Here is a 7,907-nt window from a genome sequence, read left to right as displayed (position 1 = left end):
ATGAAGCTGCCTTTCTTTTGCTTAGCTCAGGGATTGTTCTGGGTCAAACAGGCTGAGCATCAGCCTCAACATTCTAAGATGAGAACATAAATGGTTATTTCTTCAGAAACCTGGACACATGTACGTTTGTGCCAACCTTAAAAATAGTTTTGTTTATCTCAAAGATCCAGAGAACTCTGGGGAAATTGTGAGGTTGGTTTTCAGACTGTCTGATAGAGAGGCCAGGCTTTATCTGATCATAAAATACCACCCACAGCACCAGCAATCTATGCAGAGCCTCAAGGTGGTTTTGTAGCTATTCTTCTGAATTGAGTTTCCTTTCGTTGACTTCTGTGAAGACAATAACATTTAGTGTACTGAATTAAGTTCTAATTTCTTTTTGAAGTTCAGCCTTGTGGAGAAAATGTCAGATCAGCATTTGACAATCCTTCTTTTCCAAACGACCTTGGTGAAGAATTTTTATTCAGTATGTGGTTTTGTTCATCCATCTGTCATGTCATGATAAGGAAACAAACAAATGGAACCTCTTCTACCTAGGGGAAATAATGTGAGGTTAATGTGAGGCCCATAGGGAAGTACCCAGATGGAATGCCCTGGAAATGCAGAGTTGAGTCTGCAAACGCATGGAAAGCAGCTCCTACACCCTCGGCCTTACACTATATTCTGGGGATTTATGAGTGGATGAGATTTGTTTGAAGTAATTTTTACAAGAGCATTGAAGTCATGAGATAAATATTTAGAGTGCCTATGCTTCAGGCACAGTTTTCCTGCTTAATATATATTAATTTAGATCCATGCAAAGTCATTGTTACGGCTTCCCAAATCCCTTGGATGTTGAATATTGAGGTATTGTTGAAAAGAAAAAAAAAAAAAAAAAAGAAAAGAAAATCCTATCCATTTCTTTCAGAGATTCAAGTTTCAACTGAACAAAAATTTTATCTATGAATGACATATCAGTAAACCCCTTGGTACAATGTATGGCCATGTCCCTTTAGGACACCGAAAATTAACAGGTAATGTCTGGCTCTTCAAAGTACATTGCCTGACTCTTCTTTACATATCTGTGTACCAGGACAGCAAATCTCCCTGTCTTGCCTTCTCATATGATGAAATCAAATGGGCATCATGGGAAAATCTTCTTCTCCCTTCTCTGCTTCCTTCCTTCACATTGTCTTCATGATGGCTCATTAAGAAGCCTGCAGTACAGGTCTCTAGGGACAACTATTACAACCTCCTCATGGAACAAGAGTCAGAGGTGGTAGAGTTGAGAGTGGAGGCCAAGCCTCCTGCCTCTTTGATCACTGGACCACATTGTGATGTGCCTACCATTCAACATAGTTGTGTATCTGTGGAGAAGGAAGCAGTGGGTGCCCATGTGGCCCTATGCATACAGTTCCAACGCTGCATTCCACTCCAGGTTAGAGCCCCCATTTACGTTTTCCGGAGCATGAGAGTTTCCAAAGGTGCTGTCTTAGTCAGGGTTTCTATTCCTGCACAAACATCATGACCAATAAGCAAGTTGGGGAGGAAAGGGTTTATTCAGATTACACTTCCATATCGCTGTTCATCACCAGAGAAAGTCAGGACTGGAACCCAAGCAGGTCAGGAAGCAGGAGCTGATGCAGAGGCCAAGGAGGGATGTTACTTACTGGCTTTCTTCCCCTGGCTTGCTCAGCCTGCTTTCTTATAGAACCCAGGTCTACCAGCCCAGGGATGGCACCACCCACAATGGACCAGGCCCTCTCCCCTTGATCATTAGTTAACAAAAATGCCTTACAGCTGGATATCATGGAGGCATTTCCTCAATTGAGGCTCATTTCTCTGTGACAACTTCAGCTTGTGTCAAGTTGACACAAAACCAGCCAGTACAGGTGTAAAGCCAGTCTTTCCTCTAAGCAGTCAGGACTCTGGATTACCACCATCAAACACTGGCTCTGCCTTCATGGACAGCAAAAGAAATTTTTGGAAGAAGTCAGAAGCTGACAAATCAGTAGTCATGCAGAAGAAACATCTTGGAAAATGTACAGGGCCTGCCACACAAAGGGCCTACTAAAACTCCATCGCTTCCCCAATTCCCAGGCCACTGTACCAGAGATACCACATGGGTGTGGAATGATGTCTAAACTTAGTCATGTGGCTGGCTTCAAATTCACAACCTCAAGCAAGAGAATAGAATTGGCCAACTGAGGCCACCTGCTCCTGCTCTAGCTGCCAAGGTTCAGAAGTGCAAACCTCAACGTTTCACAATGTCAGCTTCTTCCAAAATAAGACAATCAAAAACCTGGACAGCCTTAAATAGCAACAGAAATAATATTAATAATAACAAATATCCTATGACCTTCCACACATACCACCCGTCTCCAGCTGGACTCAGGGAAGCTCCTGGACAGCAGGAAGGTGCCCTGCTGGACACTGGAATGCAGTTGAGGAGATTTAGGGAAGAGTACACCATGAACCCTGTGCTGCATTGAAAAGAGCTCTGTTCTATTTTCAGATCTGCAGAGTCTGGTTTAGAAGTGTATAGCCCCTTCTGGGCATCTTTTGTTTGATCATCAATCTACTAATATCAGTCTCTATCCACTGGACTCACAACCACTCTGTTCACTGAGTCCAAATTTCATGTCCCATTAGCCCATTGTTGTACATTTCTGACAGTAATGAAGGTTCTCTGGGAACAAGTATTAAAGTAAAACACTTTCTTTGGAAAGTTAAGCTATTTTCCTATTATTTGAAACCAGTGTCTTAATCTCTGAGATTTCTTTCTCCTTAATACATACCCCTTTAAGTCCTTACACACAATACAGGACTAGTGAGATTTAATGGGATGGGACCTAGAAAGCTCCAGGTAAGCACTGTACTGACAAGTGACAATCCTGGAGCCCCCAGTGCTGTGAGGACTCAGAAGTGTCCACTGACCAGAGGAGCAATAGAGGATGCTGTTGAGGGAGGCTACACTTTACCTGGTCAGCCCAGAGGAGGGAAAGGTTTCCCTTGTTCACTGGTTTCCAAGATTTTGTCTAGATCCTTGAGATACAAAAGCTTTCTTTTCTACTTTCTCCTTTCTCCCCCCCCTTCTCTTCTTCTCCCTCCCCTTTCCCCCCTTCTCTCCCACCTTCCTTCCCTTCCTCCTTCCCTTCTTTCTTTCCTATTTTCCCTTTACCTCTTCCTCTCTCCCATCACTTTTTTCACCCCCTTCTTCTTTTTAATCTCTCTTCTTCCTTCTCCCTTTCTTCATCTCTTTGCCTCTCTTGCCACAGAAATTGACTAAATGTCTGTGATGAAACTTACATAAGCATTTATTTAATCTTCTTTGAAACCCTATGAGGCTTCTTGATTCACTTCTATAGTTGTAGAAACCAAAGCTCAGGAGAGACTGAGTGAGAAATAGTCACAAGTGCCTGTACAATCACCAGGTAAGAAGCAACAACACCGAAGTACAGCCTGTGTCCTTTCTAATACTGACGTGTATCTATAGTACAGCCAAAGGAGATCTAATTATGATAGATAAACAAAAAAAAGTATTCCTGTATGAATGAGGGTAGCTTTTGCCTGTTCCTAAGAAGAAATCTGATTTTGATCATTTTTCCTCTGTTCCCATCTCTCCTCTGAAGAAAAGGGAGAAAGTATATGTACATATAATGAAAGGCAGTAGGAAGGAGACAGGAAAGGAAATATGTAGAAAGATATAGTTATACATTTAGAGAGAGAATGAGGCATGTTAGAGAGAAAGATTTTGAAAGAATGGAAGCAAGAAGAAACAGAGTGAGGAAGGTGTTAGTCTCTGAGAAATCCGAATGGAGAATGTGACTATTGATACACTTCTTTGTGGTTTCAGCGAGTATGATGCCCACAGGGACATATCTTGGGCTCAATAGATTTATCAATTTCACACCTGAGGGTCTGTATGACTGGAACTACCCATGTTTCTCAATTCAAGTGTTAAGTTCAAGTAGAACATTTATAAATGAATTTTTTTTTCTGATCTGGGTACAGTGAGGTGAATGGTGCCGAGAAATGACCTTCACTACACAAAGGTGTGTGCACAAGAGTGTCTAGTTTGTACCGGGAGACCACATGAGCCCCTCTGGATTGAGTGTTCCAGCCCTTGTGCGCACTAGTCACTTTCCTGCCACTAGACAGAGATTTGTGACTTTAACTTATAATAGAAAGGGGTTATTTTAGTCCACAGTTCTGAGTGCTCAAACCCAAGCTCAGAAAGCTCTATTGTTCAGGCCTCTGGATAGCAGTAGTGATGGGATGCCTTTTAAGGACTGTTCACTTCTGTGCCAAGAGGCACAGAAGAGAGGAGATCAGAATTCCAGGAATTCCTACAAAAGCTGGGCTCAGGTGACCTAAGGACCTCTTACTAGGCCACTTCTCTTTCTACTAACCTCTGTACCAATTTTGCTTTTAAACACATAGACCTTTGGAGTAGACAGTTACCCTAAGCATATATACTCTGCCCTGGGGAGAAGTATGGTACAGAATAGAACCCTAGTGGAATTTTCCAAGGCCTAAAGCCACTTGAGGGGTAGGTTCACAGAATCTGGCTAGAGGAGGCAGTGTAGGATCAGAAACCTGCACCATATGTGTGTCTTTATACTGTTTAAATGTTAAAAGTCCATACTGTTTCAAATTTCAAAAAAAAAAAAAAAGTGTGCAAGGAAACACGATCAAATAGAACAACCCCTCTCCCCATTCTAAGGTTTGTGTTTGTTTCCTTCTGGAGGTTGGACTCAGAGGTGTTCTTTTAGAATGAAATGGGAGGGAAAACAATATTTGAAAATTAAGAGTCAAGGAACAGGTAGATGGTGTCCATCCAACTTCACATTTCAATTACTTCAATTCTCTGGATTTTACCAGTCTTGGCTTTGGAAGAAATATCTGTTTGCTTAGGTCTCAGTTTACTCTCTGAACAACGAGGTTGCTGCAGCTCTCTCCAATGGAATCCAAATGGACTTCTTACTCAGCATGGGTACCTACTATTCCTTGGGGCTGGGTCTCCCTCTGCCCTTCTTTGCCTTCTGTATAAATCAGCAGATCTTTGTTATAATGTAGGGAAGCTGACTATCCCCTAGAATATTTGGACCAAGACGCTATTGTTTACAAATTTAGACTCCTAGGCAAGCAAGGTCAGCGGATCAAATAAGCCTGACCTTCATTTTACCTCTCAGTTGCTTTTGTGCTTCCAGTATGAGTTTGATCTTGTCTGGCACTAAAGTTAGATAAGGGTGAAATTCTGGGAAAATCTAGCTGTCAGCTTATTACCCCCATTAGGTTTTATTTAAAGTATCCATGTATTAACAAGTTCACTTTTAGAACATTTCCAGTCATAGCAGGAAACTCATGAAGGGAAGCTGTCAGGGAGACCTGTGTCCCTCCAGCCCCCACCACCTCCCAAGGCCACAGGTCCCAAAGCTAGCCAGGAGCTTGCATTTGTTTGCAATCTTGGAAAAGCAGCTTAATATGACCCAGAGAGGGTGCTACCCCTTAGCTATTTGTTCTTCAATAGTAGACTCTTTCCCCTTTCTCTTCCCTTCCCTTCCCTTCCCTTCCCCTCCTTCCCTTCCCTTCCCTTCTCCTCCTTCCCTTCCCTTCCCCTCCTTCCCTTCCCTTCTCCTCCTTCCCTTCTCCTCCTTCCCTTCTCCCCCTTCCCTTCCCTTCCCTTCCCTTCCCTTCCCTTCCCTTCCCTTCCCTTCCCTTCCCTTCCCTTCCCTTCCCTTCCCTTCCCTTCCCTTCCCTTCCCTTCCCTTCCCTTCCCTTCTTTTCTCTTCTCTCAATTCCATGAGTTTGAAACTATAATTCCATCTCCTTAAAGCGCGGTTGGTGTGATTTTCCCAGCTGAGGAGGACAATCTGTATAGATGGTGTCACCACAGGCAGGATGCTGCGTTTCAGTCCTACTGCAGTACCCTGAGTGGTTTAGGGAAAGCCTCCAGTCCTCATGGATGTATCCAATTGGACTTTTGGAAATCTGTTCGGTTAAGTGTGTGCGCGCGTGTTTGGGGAGGGCTGGTCACGTGAATGCTAGTCTTTCCAATCTGGGTACCAATGAAGCCAACACCGGCCAAGAGGGAAAAACATCAATGAGCCAAGTGACCAGTTTGCCCTGGCCTCCTGAAGCACTGCAGAGTCTGAGGCGCCCCGGAAGGGCGAGCAGAGTGCACCGGGAGAAAAGGAGAGCGGCGGACAGTGTTAGCTTCTGTTTCTCCACTGGGGGCCGCAGTCACCTTCAGCGTCGGGAAATAGGGAGAAGCAAACCCCGGGGGTGATCTTCTGGCAGGGCACGCCCTCGGCGCTATTGCCGCGCCCCTCTCGAGTTCGCCCCTCCCGCCCCAGGGAGCGCGTACCCACTGCTGGAGAGTCCTTCCTTCCTCAGCTCCCCGGGCGGGAGACGATGGAGAGACTAAACTGGGTCTCTGACCATCGGGTTCCTGGCCCGAGCTGCCCAAGATATCCAAGACCGTGACGTGGCGACACTGGCTGAGCCTCAGAAACCGAGGTTGGGACTGATCAGGACTCTGAGGCCGCATCCTCCGGTCGCTGAGAGCCCCAGCATCATGCAAGTGGGCACTAGCTGCCGACTGCACAGGAAAGCCCGGGTGCGACCTTAGCCTGCAGATCCCGACCTCGCACTGTGGGGCCTGAAGTTGCCCTACGCCAGGGGTGTTGCCCCAAGTGCAAAGCCTGGGCTACCCAGGAGCCTAGGACTCTTTTGGCTAGGGAACCTTCAGGAAGCTCTGCGTTGGAGACCATTTGGACCACCACCTCAACGCCACGCCAGACCTGCGGAGGACCAGGGCCAAGAGCTGGAAAAACCCCCAGAGGTAACTTCAGAAAATGGGAGACCGATGGGGACCCGACTCACGTGTGCAAGTATGTGGGTGCAAGGTGTGATCACTACGTGCCAGTTGCTATTACTCGGGCGGGGGTCCCGGGCTGCTGGCGCCTCTCTCTGGCTCTGTTAGGTTCCTGACTGCAAGCCTCCTGGGCGCCGGGACCCTTTTCGCTGAGCTCGGTACTATAGCGGAAAGTGGGTGTGCGTGTGCACGCGCATGTGGTATGGTGTGTTTGTGTGTGGTGTGATTGTGTGTGTGCGCGCGCATGCTAGGTAGTAGGTTTGGCCATATCTGGTGGAGGGAAAAGATGAAGGTAGAGACAATAGCCAAAGACCACATAGTTCTGGGCAAGTTTTCCTGGTTGAGAATTCGTTTCAGACAACGGTGTTTTGGGCAATCAAGTAGGTGAGCTGTCTGTGTGAAACGCTCCCCACCCCCCAATATCAGAGTAAAGTGGAGAACTGGACAAACCCTAGAAGAACCAGTGCATCCCATTCTTAAATTGAGATTTCCACTCACGTTGATGTGGAAAGGGGGTGTCTTTCCTCCTGAGGGTGTTCAATTTCACCTGCCAGAAAACCAAAGCAAGGCCTGGCTGGCAGCGGGGCTTGAGTTCATTCACACACTAGCTCAACCTCTCTGCAGCCTTCCCACCTGCTTTGCTGCCATCCCTGCCAAGTCCTGTGCCCTCCGAGGCCACAAACCCAGCAAGACATTGGTCCTCTCTGCAAGAGTGCAGGGAGCTTCTCGGAGGCATTTGCATAGCTTGCCCTAACAGCATGCGTGCCAGCATTGTTTGTGAAATAGTGGCCCGGATTCAAAGGTTGTAAACACGGGCGTGGGGGTGGGGTGGTGTGGGGTGGGGGTGGCGAGGTGAGTTGTGGGCAGATAGTCTTTTCAGTGTGAATTAAGTAAGGTTTGCCTAGACCAAGAGGAGGAGAGACATGGAATCTGTTGTAACACAGGTCGGTTTTGTAGAACTTACATTTTGTTTGAAGGATGGGGTGATTTTCTTAGGAGCTGGTGGGACCATGGCAGGTGCCATTGCGCCTGAGACTGGGGGTTTGAC

This window comes from Micromys minutus (genome assembly GCF_963924665.1).
Source record: "Micromys minutus genome assembly, chromosome: 21".
Taxonomy (NCBI): Eukaryota; Metazoa; Chordata; class Mammalia; order Rodentia; family Muridae; genus Micromys; species Micromys minutus.
The sequence above is the reverse complement of the archived record's forward strand: the minus strand, read 5'-3'. Positions refer to the sequence as shown.